Genomic DNA, 22,871 nt, shown 5'->3' with positions numbered 1-22,871 from the left:
ACTATACTTCAATTAAAGAAAAAAGCACATGGAACAAAAAAAAGAAAAAGTGAAGTTTTGGTTTCCCCTTTTTATCCCCATCTTCCCAGCCTCAGTCAGTGGCACCACCCAGTTGCCAAAGACAAAAGCTTACGTGTCATTTTTCATTTCTCTCCTTCCCTCAACATCAACATCCAATTTCTCAGCAGCTCCTGTTAGGTTTCTATCCAAAATGTAACCTGAATCTGCCTACTTCTCTCATCTCCATTGCTACAAGCCTAATCTGAGCCATCTTCAACCTCCTACCTGAGATGAGAGTCTCCTGCCTGGCTGCCCTGCATCCTCTCATTTGGTCATCCTGCAGTGGCCATAATGGTCTCTATGAAGAGGTACCGCTCACTCCTTAAGACCCTCCCATGCTTTCTTCCCACTGCATGTAGAATGAGAGCTAAACTCCTCTCTATAGCCTCCAAAATCACTTGATCTGGCATCCCTGCCAGTTTTCAACCTCTCATTGCTTGTTATTGTCTTTTTTTGTTATTGTTGCTGCTGTTGTTTGGGAAGGGGAACTCAAAAACTGAGAGTTGTGTCAATCATACTCCTTAATACGTGGTGTATTATCATCTTTGATCAACATAGATCCCTCACTTGTTTGTTAGTTGGTTGGCTTATTTCCTTTTGTCCAAATTCCCCACTTGCACTTCCTCTTCCTAATGTGTTTCATTTTTATGTCTTACTATAAATTGTGTATTGATGTTTTGTGTACATATATTTCTAATTTATGTAAATGATACTGTGTAATAAATCACATTCTCCTTCTTTTCAAATCCAGTGCTGTGTTTTGAAGATACGTTTATGCTGCATGTTGCATGTTGCCTCTAGTCTATCTTCTCATTGCTGTATATTACTCTCTGGTCCATCCATGACTTTTTGACTATCTGTCCCCTGGGGAGTGGACACCCAGGTTAGCCTGGCTCCCACTCTGGACGACCACAAACAATAAGCATCCCATTATTGTGGACTTATGTGAGAATTGCTTTGCAATATATTTCAGAGTGGAGTGGCTGGGTAATCTTGTATATTTAATTTGAAAATATACTCCCAAATTGCTCTCCAGAAGGCTACAGCCTATGTCCCCCCCCAGCAATGCATAACAGCACCATAATCCCTGACCCAGTGTTCCTGCCAACCTAGGCATTATCCCACTTTCTGAATTTCATCACTCAAATAATGGAAAGTTTATGATAGCTAATGACTTTGAGCATCTTATATGTATCATAGCACTTTAGGTCTCCTCTTATGGAAATTGCCTGTTCATGGCCTTTGCCTATTTTTCCCACTAGGATTATGTGTTTTTCTTGCTGATTTTTGCAAAAGCTCCCTTCTAATGCTGGATATAATTCGCTGAATGATGTTAGACAATGAAAATATTTTCTCCCAAAGTATCATCTGTCTGTTAACTTTATCAATGTTATTTCTTGTTAAGTAGGAATTTTTGGCTTTGATAAAATTGAATTCACCTTTCTTTCCTTCATGATTTATGTTTCTGAATATTTTTAGGAAGTCCTTTCTCACCACCAAGATGCAGGTAATAAGGCTTTTTGTTTTTCCCTTCCAGGGCTTGCAGCTCTTTTTTCCCATTTCTTATTGCTTGGAAAAGCCCTCCAGTTTATGTTACATAGTAGCAATAATAGCATTTTTTTCTTTTTCCCAGTTTTAAAGTAACTGCATCTTCAGTTTTTCCACAAGTATAGTTTTTGTTGTGAGTTTTCAGTTAAAGTGAGTCCCTACAGTTCCTTTTCTTCTGATAGACTGACCATAAACAGGTATTGACTTATTTATGTTTTATCAAATGATTTTTCTACATCAATTGAGATTAATAATATTTTAATAAACAATTATAAATGTTTTACGTTAGTCTACTCATGTGGTGAATTATGTTGATAAACTTTTCTCATGTTAAACCATCCCTTCATTCCAGGGATAAGAAGGATAACTAATCTTTTATGTAGAGTTTGACATTTATGATCATAAGTAAAACAGACCTATCATTTTCTTATGTGTATTTTTTTTGTCTTATTCCTATCTACTTCCAAAGTCATTACACTGGCGTCACAGAATGATCTGCTCAATTCATTTCCTATGTTCTGTAAGTACTTATATAAGATAGAAATTGACTGTTCCTCCAAATGTTGCTAATACTAATGTAAAAAACCATCTGTACTTGAGATCTGAGGGGACGGTTTGTCTTTTAGACACCCTTTTAGCTAGTAGTTATTGATATTTAAGTATTAGGTACTATTGATATTTAACTGGTATATCTAAGTTATCCATTTCTTCTTGTGCCAATTTTGACATCTTGTAATTTCTTGGCATTTGTCTATTACATATAGGTTTTCAAATGCTATAATACTCTTTTCTTATTTTTTTAAATCTTTCTTGAGACTGACCTTATTTCTGCTTTTTAATTTTGATTCTTATTTGCATTCTCTCTCTTTTACCTTTTATTAAGTGAATATTTTACTGAAGTATAACATACACACAGAAAACTCTATATCATAGGTGTGTAGCCCTATGAATTTTTGTGAGGCATATATTTTGGAATAGAAATGGTGGATCAAGCATACATATGTACACAAAAACACAGGTACAAAAATTATTATAGCAGTATAATTTGTAACTGCCAAAAGTTAAAATAACCTAAATGGTCATCAATGATAGGCTAGATAAAGAAACATTAGTATGTTCACATCATGGAATACTATGCAGCAATAAAAAATATAAACCACTACCACACACAAAAACATGGAAAAATACACAAACATAATGTTGGACCAAAGAAACCAGATACAAGTGGGGATATACAATATGATCTCATTTATATAAAATTCAAAATAGGCAAAAGTAAATTCTGGTTTTGGGGGTCAGAACAATGGTTAACTTTGGGTGGTCAGGGACTGGGAGGGGCTTCAGGGAGGGATCTGGGGTGCTGATATTGTTCTATGTTGTGATCTGGGTAGTAGTCACAGACGTGTTCACTTTGTAAAAATTCTGTGAAATACATGTACTTATGATTTATGCACTTTTCTATGTATATAATATACTTTAATAAAATATTTACAAAAGAGACACCGACTGTCACAGTGGAGCAATTACAAACCCTAGGAGGAACCCACCCATGGTAAGAACGTTTCAAAAAAGCGATTTCAAGAGGTTAAAAATAAAGACTTGGCAGAGTTACAAGACAAATGCATACAAATAAGCAAACAAACAAAAGGAGTGGTAATATTAAAATTAGGCAAGGTGGAAAATAAGGTTAAAAGTACTGCACGGGATACAGATGAATATAATGTGATGGTTAAAAAGCACAATATTTATCAAGAAGTCATGATGGTCAAAAGCTTTCTTACACCTAATAAAATAGCTACATACATAAAGCAAGTCTTCTAGAACCTACTTAAAAGGCAATTAGAGGGCTTCCCTGGTGGCGCAGTGGTTGAGAGTCTGCCTGCCAATGCAGGGGATGTGGGTTCAAGCCCTGGTCCGGAAAGATCCCACATGCTACGGAGCAGCTAAGCTTGTGTGCCACAACTACTGAGCCTCTGCTCTGGAGCCCACGAGCCACAACTACTGAGCCCGTGTGCCACAACTACTGAAGCCCGCACGCCTAGAGCCCGTGCTCTGCAACAAGAGAAGCCACCCAATGAGAAGCCTGTGCACCACAACAAAGAGTAGCCCCCGCTTGACGCAACTAGAGAAAGCCTGCACACAGCAACAAAGACCCAATGCAGCCAGAATTAAAGTAAATAAATAAATAAAATAAATAATTTTTTTAAAAAATGCAGTTAGAGAGGGAGAAGTCAGCACACTTCTTTCAGAATCAGAGAATCTGGTACTCAAAGACAAGGAGAGACTGAACAGTATATCAACAAATTCAAATTAATAAATCTTTAGAATAAATTTGGAAATCTCAAGTAGAAATATACAGTCTTCATATACCATTAAATATTTACAGAAATCAATAATATAAATATCCAAAAACTGTATAAATTAAGTTTATTAATAACCCATAAAATTAAGAATAAATAATGAAATGTTGAGCCAAAGTAGAAAATATTAACTACTTGGAAAGTAAAAACATATTTTTAAATAGCCATTAGGTCAAGAAGATCTCAAAGCTAAAATGATAAACTCTATAGGAAGCAATAGAAAAGGAAAACACTTCATACATGAACTTATGGTACACAAAGATGTATTCAGAGTTAAAAAATAATAATGCATAGTCACAATGCCTTTATTATTTTAAGTAAGAAAAATAAAAGATGAAGAAAAATTTGCTGTCTATCTAGGAAATTTTAAAAGATTATTAAAACTTTTTTTTTTTTTTGCAATTTAGGAAGAGAGAATTTATAGAGAAAAAAATTGAACCTAACAAAATAAGAAACAAAATTTAGTAGAATGATTAATGAAGCCAAATGCTGGTATTTCAAAAGAACCAATAAAATACACAACCTATTGCAAACTTGATAAAGAAAATAAAAGAGAAAGTAAAAATATGAAAAATTAGGGATGAAAAAAGAGACAAATTACAATGTAAGAGAGTTTTTTAAAAATTATGAGACAGAATGATATGAAACTCCATGGCAACAAATTTGCAAATCTAGAGGAAATGGATAATTTCTCAGTAAAATAAAAATGACCAAAATTAACCCAAGAAGAAGGCATGAAAATTTTTGAATAGACCAATTACCACAGAAGACATTGGAAAGGTCAAAAAGATCTTCCACTGAAAACGTTACCTACTGGTTTCACAGCTGAAATCTATCTAACCTTTAAAGAACAGCTAGTTCCTATATCTTTTAAATGATTCCGGGCCATAGAAAAAAATACAGAGGTTCCTGATACATTTTACAAAGCCTGCACAACTTTAACACCAAAACTTTGAAGAAGAAATAGATGACTGTAATCTCACTTATGTATATAAATGCAAAAAAATCTTTTTTAAAAAAGTAAATAGAATCTAGCAGGATAACTAAAGAATAAAGCAACACAAATAGGATTTATTCAAAAAATGCAAAGGTTGTTGCACATTAGGAAGTCTATCAAAGTAATTTGTTAGAGCAAAAAGGGAAAAATTTGATCATATCAAAGACGCAAAGAAGGCATTTAATATATTCAACAATCATTCCTATAACACTCCAGGGAGGGGGTGGAACCTCCCGAAGGCCTGAGTGAGAAGCTCAGAAAATACTATCCCCCCAAAACAATAATAAAACTTAACAAAATTGTCAAAAACAATCACTTCAAACTCTAGAAATTAACCAAAGCATAAAACAAATTTAAAAGTATTATTTACTCCTGGTTACATTCCTTGTTGTGAAATCTCTTTTGTCTGATATTAATATAATCACTCCAGCATTCTTCAGATCAGTTTTTTTTTTTCTTTTCTATTTTTATTCTCTTTGTATCTTTCTATGCAATGTGGACTTCTTGTAGAAATCTCATGTCATTTACATGTAATGCAATTAGTAATATGGTTGGGTTTAAATATACCCTTTTGCTATTTGTTTTCTATCTGTTCCGTCTATCCTTTGCTCCTTTTTTCTCTCTTTCTTACATTAAAAAAAAAATTTTAGTATTCCATTTTATCCACCATTGACTTATTGATATACTTCTTTTGTAGCAGTTGCTCTACAGTTTATAACATACATCTTTCTTATCTTCTACCTTCCAATAATTTTCTAACACTTCCTACATATTTTAAGAACCTTACAACAGTATACTCCTACTTCTCCCCTCAAACACATTTTTGTCATATATTTTAGTTCTGCATATGTTATAAACCTCACAATACATGCTTATTTTCTTTAAACAGTCAATTATCTTTTAAAGAGATTTTAAACGTGAGAGAAATGTATCTCTGTTTAACCACATATTTAACATTTTCAGTGCTTTCTATTCTTTTGTGTAGATCCAAACTTCTTCTAGTATTATATTCTTCTCTCTGAAGAACTTCTTTTAACATTGTTTATAGCATAAGCCTGCAGGAAATAAATATTCTCAGTTTTTACTCACCTTTAAAAAACTTGTATTTAACTTTCATTTTTGAAAGAGAGGTTTGTAGTTTATAGAATTCTATGTTGACACTTTTTTCCTTTGACAATTTAAAAATACCACTTTATTGTCCTCTGGCTCTGACAAGAAGTCTGTTGTCTTCCTTATCTTTGTTCTTCTCTCTATATTGTGGTCCCCCAGGCCCCTGTCTGCATTTACAGTTTTCTACTTATCGACAATTTGGTCATGATGTGCCTGGGTGTGACTTTCTTTGTATTTAATCTGTGGCTCATTGGGTTTCCTATATGTGCAACTTTAGAATATTGATCAAATTTAGACATTTTTCAGCCATTACTACTTCAAATTTTTTTTTTCTCCTCCTCCATTCTAGGATTCCAATTACACAAATTTTAGACTGCTTGGTATTGCCTCACTACAGTGATGTTTTGTTCAATTTGCCCTCAGTTTTTTTTTTTCCCCTTCTGCCTTTTATTTGAAGTTATGTCTTTTTACTGTGGTGTCTAAGCTACTGTTAATCCCATTCAGTGTGGTTTTCATTTCAGGTATTGCATGGAGAAAAATAAAGTAGGGAAGGGAGATAGAAGCCAGGTGGGTATTTGAAATATGGCCATCAGGGAAAATCTTACTGATAATGTGAGATTTGAGCAAAGTCCTAAAGAAGGTGAGGTCAGGAGATTCAAGTCTTCATCATCCTCCAAAGCTTTTTCTATTATACTTTTAGCACCTTTTCCTACTTAACCTGTTCTTTTCCTTTAATACAGTAAGGATAGTTTTCCATTATCTTCTGTATGTTCCTTCTTGTCTCAGAGTCTGTTTAATTATGTTCTTTTGTACTTGTCTCTCTCCTGTCTTCTTTTCCCTTATTATTATTATTATTATTTATTTTTGTGTGTGTGTGTGTGTGTGTGTGTGTGGTACGCGGGCCTCTCACTGTTGTGGCCTCTCCCGTTGCGGAGCACAGGCTTCGGACACGCAGGCTCAGCGGCCATGGCTCACGGGCCTAGCCGCTCTGCGGCATGTGGGATCTTCCCGGACCGGGACACGAACCCGTGTCCCCTGCATCGGCAGGCGGACTCTCAACCACTGCGCCACCAGGGAAGCCCTTCCCTTATTATTGATTCCTTTTGCTGCTTCTCTTGTGGCTTCTACATCTATAATGGTTTTATTTTACTCTTTCATCCTTTCCAAAACTTTGACTACTCACTCTTCATCTCCTTTCACCTTATACTTGAATACTTTTATCTCCTCTTTAGTTTCTTACTTCTAGGAACCACATTTTTTAAATTTAATTGTGATCAGGAGGAAACATTCTGTGGCATAAGTCTTCACATGGTGAATATCCTTTACCTGATTTTTGCTTGTCATGTACTTTTTTCTTTGTGGCTGCTTTTTGGTTATTACTCAACTTTGAATGAGACCAGTTCCTCCTGGAGCAATTACTTACAAAAGCTTGTGCAGGAATGGTTCATGAACTGAATAGAGACAGAAGGCAGCTTGGGCTTAGGACTTTCTCACACTTTCCTACCATGTACGTGCCAACACTGCCTGTTCTCAAAGTTTAATGTTCTGGACCACTTTGGGGGTAAGCAGAAAGTTCACTTGTCTCCAGTATGCAATGTTTTTTATTTAAATGATGATTTAGTAATTATTGTTCCTCGTTATTTTATTATCATCAGTAGCTAAACTGATTGTCACTTATGCTTGTTCACTCATCTACCCTATCAAACTGACAGCTTATTCTTGTAGAAATGGCAGGTCAACTCAGATTATCATTCAACCCCTCATCTCTTGCCTCTCTCTGGTGTTAAGTCAGGTTTGGGATACTCCCACAACTCCACCTCCACCCTGCTAGATCTACTGATACAAGAAAGTAAATAATGGTTTGGCTCTCAGCATGGCCTATTTTGAAAAAAAGCATGTGCTTCCCAAGTCTGTCAAGGTATGTGCCCACCCTTGCTGGGTCCCATTATTTGGTCCACATATTACTATATTGACAGCTACTCCTCATAGACTGTTGTTCCCTGGCTTTGCTCCTTCCTTATTTCATATTCTTCTCTGTGGTTTGCTATTGTTCTTTTGGTATTGTTGGTTTCATCGAGCAGAGTAAAAGAGAAGCGTTGATTCAAATCTTTAATTGGAAGTCTCAACAGTTTATTTTAATGCAATTCAACTCAATAAATATTGCGTGCCGTGAGGAAAAAGGGTCTGTGTTTAATGCCAAGGAGAGTAAAAAGATAGAGGTAGAAACCCATAGCAAGCGTCTGAAAAACACAAGTAATCCCATTCTTTTGGTACACAAGTGAAAAGAAAGAAATCCACATCTATCACTATAGTGGCGATAGGACTGTTGTTTCAGCAGAAAAGTCTTTGCAACTTTGCCTTAAGCAAAATAGTCCAGTTTCTGTTCTGGGAACCCTCAGAACTATCCTAATAATAACAGTGCTTGGAATTATTAATAAATGATGCTGAACCGTCTAAATAATTATGGTAACTAATATTCAGTAGGTTTTTTGGTTGGTACTTTCAGAACCATGTGGGCCACTTAACAAAATAGAGTTTCATGAAAAAAAAGACCAAATGTAGGATAAACACTTCTCTGGAGTGGTTCCTTGCCTAGCTAGGAATGTGTGCCTAGCTAGGAGTGTGCCTGTACCCAGCAGGTTGAAAATATTGATCACTCTTCTGTGGTAATTAAGCCAAAAAAGACTTTGTGTCTCTTCAGGAGGCCAGGTAAAAAATAAATGGGATCAAGGGGCTTTGGGGACCCTGATGATGCTGCAGGCAAGGAAATGGATTTCAATACAACTAAGCAGGAAAGGGAGTTGGTGGCCACTCTTTATTCTCCTTAAATCTGGGAGTATTGGGACCAAAAATTAAACTGCAAGATTTCATGAGGTTAAATTGCTCCTCCTGTCTGCCCCAAATCATGACAAAAAGCCTTCACCTCAAAGAACTGGTAAATGACTCTCAAAGCATTTACTCATTCATTTACGCCCCCCCCCCCCCTTATCTTCCTGTCCATTCCCTTTTATCTGTCTCCTCTGTATTCACCCAGCAGCCATATTCTTCTCAGTCTCTGGGTTCTGGGAAGAAACCAATGAAGCTCTGACCTGCTATTTGTAAAACAGATCTTACAAGGTGAACAACGGGCTTTTTGTTCTGTTTCTGAGTCTTGTGGGATGTCCTACAGATGGACTAGCTATGGGAGCCCTTGAACTGGAGAGGAACCTGGGATGAAAAAGCTTAAGCCCTGCTGACCTAACATCAGCTCTTGGCTTTCAAAAATGTTAGCATAAGCCCTTGTCAAATTTGTGATAGATGGTTCTGGATTAGAAATAACTACATGTAAGTAGATTTCTAGAGAATGTATTTGATTAACACATTAGCAGTAATAACTAGATGGATCTTATTGGGAGAGATGGAAGGAAGGGAATTGACAATTATGGAGCTAAAACCTCTTATGGAACAATGGTTCTCTGAAATGTGGTCCCCAGACCAGCAGCTTCAGCATCACCTGGAAACTTGTTAGAAATGCAAATTCTCAGGCCTCTCTTCAGACCTAGTGAGTCAGAAATTTTGTGGGTGGGGCCCAACAATCTGTTTGCACAAGCCATCCATTCTGATGTACGTTAAAATTTGAGAACCAGTACACTAGGGGAAGAAAAAGAGCTCAAGGTATAGATCAATAGTTTTCAAGGTTTCACTAGCATCAGAATCACCTGGAGAGCTTATTAAAACAAGGATCAATGGACCCTACTCTAAGAGTTCCTGATTAAGTAGGGCTGGGTAGGGGGGAAGATGCTTTGCATGCTAACAAGTTCCTAGATGTTATTGTTGCAGCTGGTCCAGAGACCACACTTTGAGAACCACTGGTCTACACAAAAAAGGTGAGTAAGTGCAAGACTTCCTTGGCTCCAGGTTAAAAAAGGATTTTCTGGACTGAGGAGTTGGGGTCGGTGTGGGGTGGGAAGAGAAGTGATCACTGCACACACGTGTCAGTGATTTATACAGAGAAAGGCTCGGCCTGCTTTGGGCTCTAGGGAGGCAGCAAGGCCTTGGAAGTCAGGGGTTTAGTTTCACTCACCAAGTTTTCTGCTGTCCGTGTGTGAGAGAGATAGGAAAGTAGTAGAAAGCCAGCAGTCCAGAAAGGACCAAGGAGACAATCTTCAAAGTGACCTGCATGAACCAAGCATCAAGGACCAACCATGGTGGTGACAGGTCAGTAGACACCTACGGGGAGAAATCAGTTTGTAGAGCAGATCCCCCTCCTCAGACCCTGACTACCTAGCTCCTCCAGAAGCCTCCAGAACTCACTCATGAACTGGGGAAGAGTGGTGACATTTCCAAATGGACTTAGAGTGTCTTCACCACCACGTAGTGACAGGACCGACACCATCCCTAAAAGGGTGAAGGAAGCGGGGGTCAGGGTACAACCAAGAGAGTATATTTGAAAGGGTCCATTCTGTTAGCACCTCTCGTAGCCTCTCTGAGATACTCTCTTTTTTTGGAGTATAATTGCTTTACAATGTTGCGTTAGTTTCTGCTGTACAATAAAGTGAATCAGCTATGTGTGTACATAGAGCCCCTCCCTCTGGGAACTCCCTCCCCTCCCATCCCACCCATCTAGGCCATCACAGAGCACTGAGCTGAGCTCCCTGTGCTATACAGCAGATTCCCACTAGCTAGCTATTTTACCCATGGTAGTGTGTTTATGTCAAACCTAATCTCCCAGTTCATCCCACCCTCCCCTTCCCCCCCACGTCCTTAAAGATAGGGATTTTGAAAATTTAATTCCACTGATGCTTAGTCAACAGGAGTAAGGTGTAGCACCTAATGATAAACCCTTCAAGCTTGGACCTGAAATGACTGCCTCAGTTACCCTACCCAAGGGACGGGCCTGATGGAGGCATAAAGTAGAAATTGAGTTCTAAAACACGAAACGACTAATTACGAGGAAACAATTGGTAAAACTCAAATCGAGGGACATTCTACCAAACAGCTGGCTTATACCTTCAGATACGGACTGCATTTTAGATTTTGGAACTGTAGCAACAGTTTCCTAAATTTGAACAAAAATGAACCTGACTTTGTCTGTGGGTGTGGTAGATACAAATCTTAATTCACAGAACAGAATAGTGAAGTTCATAATTCATCACAAAGAACTTACACACCAAGAAATAGAAATTGTTTTCTTTTTTTTCATTTTTGAATTATTTTTGAGCTTTTAATAGTTGGTGGTTGATTTCCTTCTTTGGGTGGTTAGCATGCTGTTCTCAGAGTGGGGTGTGCTGGAATTGTCCAGGGCAGGTGTGGAATATCACACAGTCTTGATTTCAGTCTTTCCCAGGGCGATAAGCGCCACAGAGTTTACTGCTGACATCTGAGACAAGGAAGAGTGGCTTCTTGCAATCTCTTTCAGAGTGACCGCTCTTTGATTTCTCTCCTACTGTGATCTTTCTTGCTTCTGAATTTCTGTAGCGCTTGCAATCTGAACCCAGCACCCTAACACTTGATTTTATCCGGCCCGGTATTTTTCACCAGTTGTTTCATGTACAAATCACTCATCTCCCAACCCAGATGTAACCTTCTCAGAGGCAGGAACTGTGTCTTCCATTACTTTTGCATCCTGAATAGCATTGCACTGTACCAGACCCCTGTAAGCACGGAAGGAACAATGATCAACTTATTCACAGAATGCAGTGAAGGAATGAATAAATGAGTGGTAGTGTCCATTTTTCCTATTATTCAATTTAAAAAGCAGCTCCTCTCAGAAATATGTCTGTTGGATTTGAGAGAAGTTGAATAACAAATTATCTACTAAAAAGCTTAAGAATTCTCCATCTGCACATGACAAGTTATTATTTGATCATTAATGGTTACCTGTATATTCCTTTTAACTCCTTGTTAGAGAATTACTGCATGCCTCATTGTTTAGGGCCAATAGTGATGCATCTATAAGCTTACTCGTTGCTCATCTCAAGTGAGCTGTTGGACAAACCAGGCAAGACGGTGAAATAAGCAAAATCTAGCTCTGATGTCCCTCCTTCTTCCGGCTACTCATACTCTCCTAAAATATCCCCCTAACCCCACTCTCCCATCTTCTTCTTAACTGTCAGTCAACCAATCAATTAGCTGGTAAGAGCTACAGTATTACCCTTCTATAGGACTACTTTTCTTTTAGAACAGGAGTCCTTAAGAGCTAGCTTTTAGACTCTAAATAAATGTATCTCTAAATTGTACACTTTCATATATTGAAAAGCCAGTGGGAGAGAGATTTAGGGACCAGGTTCCTTAAATCTCTCCTTCTAGGAAGAATCCCATTTTACCTGTTCAGGAAGCCAGTGCTAGTAAGATTTATGAAAAGAAGCCCATTTCTATATGAAGTTTAGGAATGCAATTTTTTTTCATTTTACATAGCTATGGTCATGCTTTGGGGAATGGATTTGGGCTAATGATACTTACATATCACTGGTTTATAAATCAGAAAGACATTTATTAATTTGTTTATGCTTGCTTGTTATTAGAATATTCACGTATTCTGTTTAAGACATAGATGTCACATACCTGGTAGAAGTGTCAACAATTTCTCCTAGTATGCTCACAGCAGACATTGCTAATTAAGCAAGCATCCTTTCCTTCTTAACACAGTGCTCCAGGAAACCGTTGCCATTGCTCTGGACTGGTATGCAAGATAAAACCTTTCTGCCATGGCTATTCTTTCTAAAATCAAAATACCTAGGAAGTAATAATTTATCAGAATATTATTTGGTAAGAATGGAACCAGAGCAAATGACCTATTACAAAAAAAATTTAGGAAATAAAATAACACAAGTGAAAATAAATTAGAACTAAGGAATTATAGAGTAGGAAGTCAAGACGAGAGGAGGGGCATGGCTTTATGTAGTTAATGTCATTAGAACTTGATATAAATTAACTGTATTCAGAAGTTAAGAAGAAAGGAAATGAAAGAAGGGAGTAGGGAAGGGAGGGAGGGAGGGAGGATGTTTTTGGATGGATTGTCACACGAGGGATGAGTGAGTTGTTAGACAGTGTCCTTATTTCTGTGACACATGCAGCAATGAACCTCTTAAGGCTATCCCTCAGTAAATGCCAAGGGCATAAGCCATAGGCAGAATTCAAGGAAGGCAGTTTCATAGTGGGTCAAGATAATGTGTTCTAATTTGATACCCAAAAAAGAACCTAGACTACTGAGAAGTGTGGGTGGATAATCCCAAAGGGAATTTGATGGTTTTGCAGAATATTTTCTACGTTTGGGAAACTACTGCCAACCCACTATACAGTACAACTTTGCCAACCCACTATATAGTACAACTTTGCCAACCCACTATATAGTACAACTTTGCCAACCCACTACATAGTATCACTTTCTAATGATCATAATACCAAAAAATATTATCATCCTTGGGTAAGACCTGATAAAATATTACTCTTCCTTTCTCCCTTTTAAGTAATTTTTAGAGTTTGCCAGAAACTTCTGTCATTGCATTCCCTCATACCATTGCTATGCCCTATAATAAGATATTTCTGAATTAGTTATATTTTAGAAGAATTGCATCTTGCAAACATATGAAACATATTAAATTGACAATGTTTTTCTACTCCATAGAGTAGCACATACTGGTACTGTGTTCTCAAACATAGCAGTTGTAATGTCAGTCACTTCCCAATCAAGAACAGTTCCTGGTACACCTAAGTGCTCAATAAATATACATTGAATAAATAAATATCAAGGAAAAAATAGATAAATAAATATCAAGGGCCCTCTTATATTATTTTCTCCCACATGCTCTAGGTTTTGAAAGAGTTTGTCTAGTAAACAATTTGCATTTGAAAAATAATGAATTTGCATTTTCAGATCAGCATGACATAACTTTGGCCCTGTTAATTCCGATTTTTTGTGCTGTTTGATTCTTACTGAATTTCACTTACAGAGAATGAAAGACCCTTCCTGTTTTGGAACATTGCCTTCGTTTTGAATCTTCTCTCAATAATATGTGCATGATACTTACCGCATACCATAAACAAAACTAAATTCCAGAGGCAGGGGACTTCCCTGGTGGTCCAGTGGTTAAGATGCTGCGCTCCCAATTCAGGGGACCCAGATTCGATCCCCGGTCAGGGAACTAGAATCCGCATGCCACAACTAAGACCTGGCACAGCCAAATATATACTAAAAAAAAAAAAAAAAAATTCCAGAGGGATTTAAGAGGTAAATGTAGAAACTTAAAAAAAAATGTTTTGGGCTTCCCTGGTGGCGCAGTGGTTGAGAGTCCGCCTGCCGATACAGGGGACATGGGTTTGTGCCCCGGTCTGGGAAGATCCCACATGCCGCGGAGCGGCTGGGCCCGTGAGCCATGGCCGCTGAGCCTGTGCGTCCGCAACGGGAGAGGCCACAACAGTGAGAGGCCCGCGTACAGAAAAAAAAAAAAAAAAAGTTTTAATTAAAAAAACTAAAAGAAAATTTAGATGAATAGTATTTATCTTGCCCACATTTAAGAAAGGAATCTAAGCATTAAAACATTAAGAAAAAATTAGATTTTATTGTGTAAAAGTTAAACTCTTCTGCACATAAACAACCCAAAGACAAACAAAAAGTAAGACTATATTTTCATTAATATGTAAAGGTTTACTAGCCTTCATTTACAAAGCATTCATACAATCAACAAGAAAAGTAATTTCTCAATGGAAAGATTGGCAAAAGACATTGACAATTTTAAGAAGAAAAAGTAAAAATAGCTATGAAAAACATTTAAAAGTGGTCAGCACTACAGTAATACATGGAAATTAAAATGACATACTCAATCTGACCTATCACTTTAGTACAAATTCAAGGATAATAATACTTAATACTGGCAAAGGTATAGATTTTCCGGAAAGCATTTTGGCAATATGTGCCCCAAACCTTTAAAGTTCCTGGGCAAACCAGGGCAAGGTTGTATGTATGATGTTATTTTTTATCATGTTATTTACAATGGCCAAAAACTAGGAAAGAAATCTAGATATCTAAAGAGAAAGGGAATGGTTAAATTAAACCATGTCATGGGAAAAAATTTTGATGAAATTGTGAAATCATGAGAAAATTCATATGAAGTAATATTAAATGATCAGAAAGAAACCGTGTATAGATATACATACAGTGTCATTTCAGTTATCTAGAACCTATATATCTGTATATGCATAGAAACAGTTTAGAAGAAAATATACCAAAAGATTAATTCTGTGTTGTATTAATATAAGTGATTTTTTCTTCTTTGTACTTTTCCTTCATTTTCCAAAATTTTCGCCAAAGCTCATGTATTGTTCTCCCAGGTTTTATTTATTTATTTATTTTTGAGATGTTCTTTTTTTTTTTACATCTTTATTGGCGTATAATTGCTTTACAATGGTGTGTTAGTTTCTGTTTTATAACAAAGTGAATCAGTTATACATGTACATATATCCCCATATCTCTTCCCTCTTGCGTCTCCCTCCCTCCCACCCCTCCAGGCTGTCACAAAGCACCGAGCTGATCTCCCTGTGCTATGCAGCTGCTTCCCACTAGCTATCTACCTTACGTTTGGTAGTGTATATATGTCCATGCCTCTCTCTCGCTTTGTCACAGCTTACCCTTCCCCCTTCCCATTCCTCAAGTCCATTCTAGTAGGTCTGTGTCTTTATTCCTGCCTTACCATCTCCCAAGTTTTAAAAGGTACCATATGGAATAAAAAATGGAATGCCTGATCTAAATGAAAAATTCTAGAATGCTTCCCTATAACCCCTCAGCTCTTTCTAGGTGCGTACATTCTCTGGGCTCTGTTGTTCTCTGGGTTCTGGTGTTTTATGCCCTGAAGCTGTTCTCAACTTACCTCCCCAGGTGCAGGTGCACTTCAGTGATGGATGATAAAATTTCTCTAAGACTATATACCTAAGTTACTAAAAGCCAGGTCAAGCCAGATGTGTTGTTTGCAGTAAGAAAAGCAGACAGACAGTCACAAAGAGATAATCAAAGGGATCCCCGTCAGACTTCAGGAGCAAGCTTTCTGTCCCTCCCAGGAGCCTTCCTTGAATCCCGCTGGAGGGTTAGGGGTTCCTCTTCTGGCTTCTCGTGTTGTCCTGACCTGGCATCAGCATTTAATTCCTTGTACTGAGATCATCTATTCGTGTGCCCTTCTCCCCTCCCGGCCCAGGCTGAGAATTCCGTGTCGCAAATCTCTGTTTGACTCATCTCTGTAGCCTCAGAACACAGTAGTGGTCAATCAGGAAAGCATTTCTTGCCTAGTGCTTTCACCTGCACCTCGACCCTTAAAAACAAATTCAAATGATAAGTGAAAATAGTAGTTTCTTGAAACTAAGATCAGGGAACGACGTTGAATCCTGCCTGCTTCCTCAACTCCACATGGCAAATCAGACATATATAAAATTGGTGGTTTCGGATTGTTCTGGCCCAAAGCGGCTCTATGAAACCCAAGCCTTGCATCATTATCTCATGTTCACTTACAACTCTCTCCATCCAACACACTAATCATTAATTTAAATAACCCCTTCTTTTAATAACTTTGCTTGGAAATGACTGCCTAAAACCATGAACTAGAGTTGAAAGTTTCTCATTTCACTGAAATTGGACCAACATTTCCTGTTATACACTAACTGCTGTGGTCACTGGCTGTTCCTGGCCTGTTGAGCCAGGGGCCTCTTTTCTGTTAGCTGCCCAGTTGTCTCATTTGTACAGCAGAGGCCAAGGCGACAGTGTGCTCTGCGGTCTGCAGGAAGATTCTGCAAGCCAGTAAAATCCTTCCATTTGGGACTTGCCTATGCTGGAATATCAGTGCTGTCTGCTCTGCTTGCAAACCTTCCCAAGCCTTGTCCATCTGGGACACTAGAATCCTTAAAGGACCTCTACTCTGAAGTCTGGCCTGACTACTCTGGTCTCTAGGCCCTCCTCTGACTTTGTATGGGTTTCATCCCATGTCTGTTTCTCTCACTAGACTGTAAGTTCCCTGAGGGCAGGGATAATAGAGCATGTATTTTTGTAGCACAGAGCCTGAAACACAGTCAATAACAAATTGAATTGAACCACTGGGGGGAAAAATAGATGTTTTTAGTGCTTATTATATTTTTAGACTCACTCTGGGAGACATGCATTTCTAAACAGAATTCTAAGCTTTTCTAGGACACAGTGTAGTTGATAGAAATCTTTGATTCATAGTTCTATCATCTCTTAGCTTTATATACTAGTAAGTTAATATCTCTTGACCTTCAATTTCCTGAGCTATAAAATGCGAGTGATAATAATAGCATTGTTGTCGGGATAAGTGAAATTATGTCATTCTCCTAGCACATAGTAGGGGGTTAATAGTTGTTCAGCTGTTGGATGAAAGACTGTTGGATGCAACCAAGGCATAGGTGCTGAAATCACCTACAGGTGATTCAATGTATAGCCAGAGTTGGGAACCACTGGTATAAACTTGGGGGATAGGTTTTGCACCTGTAAAGTAAGCTTTAATACTAATGATATTGCCAAGGTAGCCAGTAAATTTGGGTCTCTTCCTGTTTTGAAAATTTTATGAAGGAATCTCACTGCAATCCACTGATCAAAAGATAGCTATTCATACTACATGTAAAGCACTATGTTAGGTATACTAGGAATATTTTTTAAAGTATATTAATAGGTCCCATCTACCTTTGAGTAATTTGCATATGAAAAGCAAACTTGTCCATTTCAAAGAAGCTCATAATTTCAGTTTTACAAGGAAGGACCAACTCAAGAATCACCACCCATATTTCCTTTTTCACTGGGTTTAAACCTGGTCACTGGTCGCTATTTCCTCACTCCCCTTACCACTACTACAGTGGGCTGGGTCCGTTACTCCATTATTCCACGTGGAGTAAGTTCTAGGGTGTTTCATTCTTGTTTCAAAAACACATTTTCCTATAAATATTCTGTGGAAAAGCCTTTGCACGGTTTTATAGTGGTAAGATAATTCTAGAGTGCCACATTTGACAAATGACATCAGCTAGCCTACCCTAGCCATAAACCATTTTAGAACTCTTATGCATAACTTGGCTTCAGGTCAAGGTGGTGTAATATGAACCAGCAGAATATACAGCACAGGGTGTCCTTAGCAGCCAACCTAAAGATCAGCAAAACTCATTCCTGTAAGAGAAGCTCATCTGTGAGGCAAGGTCGAGCCCAGTGTTCATCAGAGAAGGTTCGCTTAATGGAATTTCTCCTTGCCTGTAGGTACTTCTGCTTTGAAACTCTGTGGTGGTCCCTCTGGTTGCATACCTTATACCCATTCCCTCCCACCACCAATTACTGCCTTGTGTTCTTTGCTATAGGTATATCCATTTTGTTCAGGAATCAGATAGCCATATTCTTCAGGGGATGCTGGCCTCCTTTCCAGCTCCCACAGCGTCCAATCTTTTTTTTTTTTTTTAAAAAAGGGTTTCCTCATCAGCCTTTTTTTTTTACTAAATTTATTTATTTATTTTTGACTGCGTTGGGTCTTTGTTGCTGCGTGTGGGCTTCCTCTAGTTGCGGTGAGAGGAGACTACTCTTTGTTGCGGTGCACGGGCTTCTCATTGCGGTGGCTTCTCTTGTTGCGGAGCACAGGCTCTAGGTGCACGGGCTTCAGTAGCTGTGGCATGCGGGCTCAGTAGTTGTGGCTCGCGGACTCTAGAGCGCAGGCTTGGTAGTTGTGGCGCACGGGCTTAGTTGCTCCACAGCATGTGGGATCTTCCTGGGTCAGGGCTCGAACCCGTGTCCCCTGCACTGGCAGGCAGATTCTTAACCACTGTGCCACCAGGGAAGTCCCCAGGGTGCAATCTTGTCGGTTTAGATAAATTGTGGTAATTCAATTTCCTTTGCCAGTGATTGGTTTAGGAATAAGCATGTGACTCATAATTCTGGACAATTATGAGAGTAGAGGGAGCTTCTGGGAAGTTCTTGCTGTTCAAAAGGAACACAAAGGAAGATGTTTCTCATTAGGCCACTGGATATAGATTTGTGAAAATATGATGCTTAGCACTGCTGTAATTATCTTGCAACCATGAGAGAATATGTCTGGAACCAAAAGCCAACACAGTGAAAATGGTGTAATAGAAAGAGGGAAAGAATCTGTATTCCCCCATGAATTCCCCCATGAGTTCATTCCCCCATGAACTCACTGAGCTGCTGAATTAAAGACACGGATACCACCTGACCTCCATATTTCATTGTTATGTGAGATTATAAATGTCCTTCTTATCTAAGCCACTTTGGGTGGATTAGCTGTTCTTACAGCCAAACGCATCCCAACTAATACATCTGTGTTAGCCATATAAACAGATGTGGAAGAATCTTGTAGTAAGTGGTTGCTTACTCCAAAAACATGCATCTTAGTACTGGGGAATTTTCTGTTGGGAGAAAAATGTTTTTACTCATTCCTTTCTTAGTTTCTTCCCTTACAGACATAGCTTGTCTCCAACACCAGACTATGTCTCCCTAAGTACTTTACCACTGTTATTCACGAAGACCTGAGTGAGCCACTGACTTTGATATTTCATCAACATAAAACAGAATGGTAGTGCCATTTACACCAGACACAGGTACAAGGAAAGATGGGCCATAACAAGCCACTGCGGGCATTTTTTTATCTGTTGTTGTTGTTGTTGTTAACATTGACATTGAGCATTACCATAACCATCAGTCTGTCAAAACCTTCTCTACGTGTTCTACGCATAATAGATGTTCAATAAATGTTTGTTGGATGAATGCATGAATAAACTATATTTGCAAATAGCATGTCAAGAAGGATTTAGAGACTTGGAGATATTTGAGGCTCCATTTTTGAGATAGAAACCCAAATACTAACTATTCTTTTTCTGCCACATCTAGTTAAAAGCAGCGAGTGTTAAGTAGTGCCCCTCCCTTTTTAAGAATGAGGTGCCCCCTCTCTCCTCTCTTGCTCCGATTCTCGTGCTTTCTCTCTCTCTGGAAATTTCAGAATTTAAGTGATCTGATCCTGTGAATATTTTTTTAAAAGCAGATATTTTCATGTCTGCAAGCAGATCTTTCTTTGAAGCCCAAAGAATTCCATCATTGCTCATTAAGAGTTTCTGATGCATAGGGGTGTGTGTGTGTGTGTGTGTGTGTGTGTGTGTCTGTGTGCATTTTAAGAGGGCTATGCGGTCATGTCAGTTCTATAGTAATTAGTTTACTGGATGACTTAAAGGCAAGGGACTGTATATAACAGTGCTTTGAAGAAGTGTCTTTGTCAGAAATATTTCATCCAGCAGACTGACTTTGGGATCTGGGGTAAAGATTGGCTTTGTTCAACATCCAGTGTACTTTCCCCCAGGGAAGGGCAGATTTGTGACATTCAGGGTGAGCCTGGGCAAGGAAGAAAATGTCTTCCTGTTTTATTGTGGAAACTTCATCATCTGTCTCAGAGAAGTGAGTCACTTCATACTAAGATTAAATGTCTCCAGAACCAGATCCTTCTCCCTGAGAAAGGTAGAATGACCTCAAAGGAGAGAAAGGAGCATCATGCTAAGATCAGGCTTCTCTGAAGCTCCTTCTGCTTCAGAAATTAATTCCTCAGTGGATAGCGCTTCTCCAATAGTCCCATGAAGGAGGACAACGTGCTGGAGCAAAGGAAACCTGCAGGTTAAAGGTGCTTCCTGCAGTCCCTTGTCACCTGTGCGACGACACAAAAATTATTGGCTGAATCCCATTAATTAGTATTAATACTTCCACAGCAGAGTTGCTTGAATCTCAACCTAATACTTAATATTTCCTTATGAAACAGTGACTTGCTTATATGTCTGTCTCTCCCATTAAATTTTAAGTGCCTTGAAACCTGGTCCACGTTTCAAGTCATCTTTGAACTCAGTGCCTGAAATACTTACAGTAGCAGACACTCAGTAAATATTTGGAAGTGGAACTAACTCATTATGTAATAGTGAAAAGGCCCAGGCTCAATATAGTTGACAGGTATTTACTAAGCCTAGAAGAAATAAGGCAGAGACTGTAAATAGAGGTATTTTGCTTATATAATGAGAAGAGTCTGGAATTTGGAATGAGACAGGCCATGTTTCGAATCTGAGCTTTGCAACCCACTGGTTGTTCTACTTTGAGTTCATTGCTTAACCTCCCCAGCCCTCAATTTCATCCTCTGTGAAATGGGAATAATGACAAATTTTTAAATGAGCTGTTGGGAGGGATAAATGAGGTGGTGTTATGGGTTGAATTGTGACCTCCACATTCATAAGTTGAAGTCCTAACCCCCAGAGCCTCAGAATGTGACCTGATTTGGAAATAGGGTTCTTGCAGATATAATTAGTTAAGATGAGGTCATACTGAAATAGGGTGAGCCCCTAATACAACATGACTGGTGTCCTTATAAAAAGGGGAAATTTGAAGACAGACATACACTCAGGGAGAACACCATGAGAAGCAACCCTGGGAGAAGCAACCCTGTCTGAGAAAGGGAAGGAGAGCTTCACAGAGGGACTACAGTGAATTTCCATCTTGAGGGATGAGTAGAAGTTTGTTTAAGTAATATGGAAAGTGCAGATATGGGGAGCTGAGTTAAACATGACGAGTCAAGGGGGGGACTTCCTGGAGGAGGAAGTCTGAGCTGAGATTTGAAGGAAGGAGGATGGCATGGAACCCCACGGTGAAAGGAACATAGTTCAAGTACCTTATCATAGTCAGGGAGACATGTGGGAGAGGAACCTGGAGGTATTGACAGAGGTGAGGACATGAAAGGTCTTACTGGCCATGCTAAGTAGTCTAGACTTTATCCTGTTGACAGTAAATAACGTATATATATATTTTTAAAATAAATTCATTTATTTATTTTTGGCTGCGTTGGGTCTTCGTTGCTCTGTGTGGCTTTTCTCTAGTTGCAGCGAGCAGGGGCTGCTCTTCGTTGCGGTGCACGGGTTTCTCATAGCGGTGGCTTCTCTTGTTGCGGAGCACAGGCTCTAGGCGCTTGCGCTTCCGTAGTTGTGGCTCACAGGCTCTTGAGCGTAGGCTTCAGTAGTTGTGGCATGTGGGCTTAGTTGCTCCGCGGCATGTGGGATCTTCCCGGACCAGGACTCAAACCCGTGTCTCCTGCACTGGCAGGTGGATTCTTAATCACTGCGCCACCAGGGAAGCCCTGACAGTAAATAACATTTTTATTGTGGTAAAATATACATAACATAAAATTTAACGTTTTAATCATTTTTAAGTGTGCAATCCAGTGGCATTAAGTACATTCACAATGTTGTATGTACATCACCCTCATCCTTTTACAGAACTTTACACCCTCATCCCAAACAGAAACTCTTCTCATTAAACATACATTCCCCCACTTTCCCGCTCCTATCCCCAGACTCTTTTCTACTTTCAACCACTACTTTACTTTCAATCTCTATGAATTTGCCTATTCTAGGAACCTCATATAGGTGGAATCATGCAGTATTTGTCCTTTTGTGCCAGTCCACATCACATAATGTTTTCAAGGTTCACCCATTTGTAGCATGTATCAGAAGTTCATTTTTAAGCCTGAATTTTCTTCCTATCTATCTATTATCTATCTATCTGTCTATCTATCTATCTAACCATACATACATTTTGTTAATTCACTCATCTGTTGATGGCATCTGGTTTTTTTCTACCTTTTGGCTATTGTGAATAACGCTACTCTGAACATTGGTGTACAAGTATCTGTTTCAGTTCCTGATTTTAATTTGGGAGGTATATGCCTAGAAGTAAAATTGTTGGATCATATGGTAATTCTATGTTTAACTTTTTGAGGAATCATCAAACAGTTTTTCACAGCAGCTAT

The 22,871-nt window shown here is 38.6% G+C and overlaps 1 protein-coding gene across 6 annotated transcripts in view; it reads left to right on the top strand.

Moving 5' to 3' along the window:
• The window catches only part of TSEN15 (tRNA splicing endonuclease subunit 15), a 269,598-nt gene that overhangs the window by 241,491 nt on the left and 5,236 nt on the right, over window positions 1–22,871 (top strand). For 5 of the 6 annotated variants that reach the window (XR_009563305.1, XR_009563300.1, XR_009563309.1 and 2 more), the window contains one exon: window positions 186–2,926. The exons of the other annotated variant lie outside the window; for it this stretch is intronic. The gene's annotated coding sequence lies outside the window, so the exon portion shown is untranslated. Of the gene's footprint in view, window positions 1–185; window positions 2,927–22,871 lie in introns of those variants that run through there. 6 annotated transcript variants of the gene reach the window in all.

The sequence above is a fragment of the Globicephala melas genome, chromosome 1, assembly GCF_963455315.2.
Source record: "Globicephala melas chromosome 1, mGloMel1.2, whole genome shotgun sequence".
Classification (NCBI taxonomy): Eukaryota; Metazoa; Chordata; class Mammalia; order Artiodactyla; family Delphinidae; genus Globicephala; species Globicephala melas.
The sequence above is the reverse complement of the archived record's forward strand: the minus strand, read 5'-3'. Positions and strand labels throughout refer to the sequence as shown.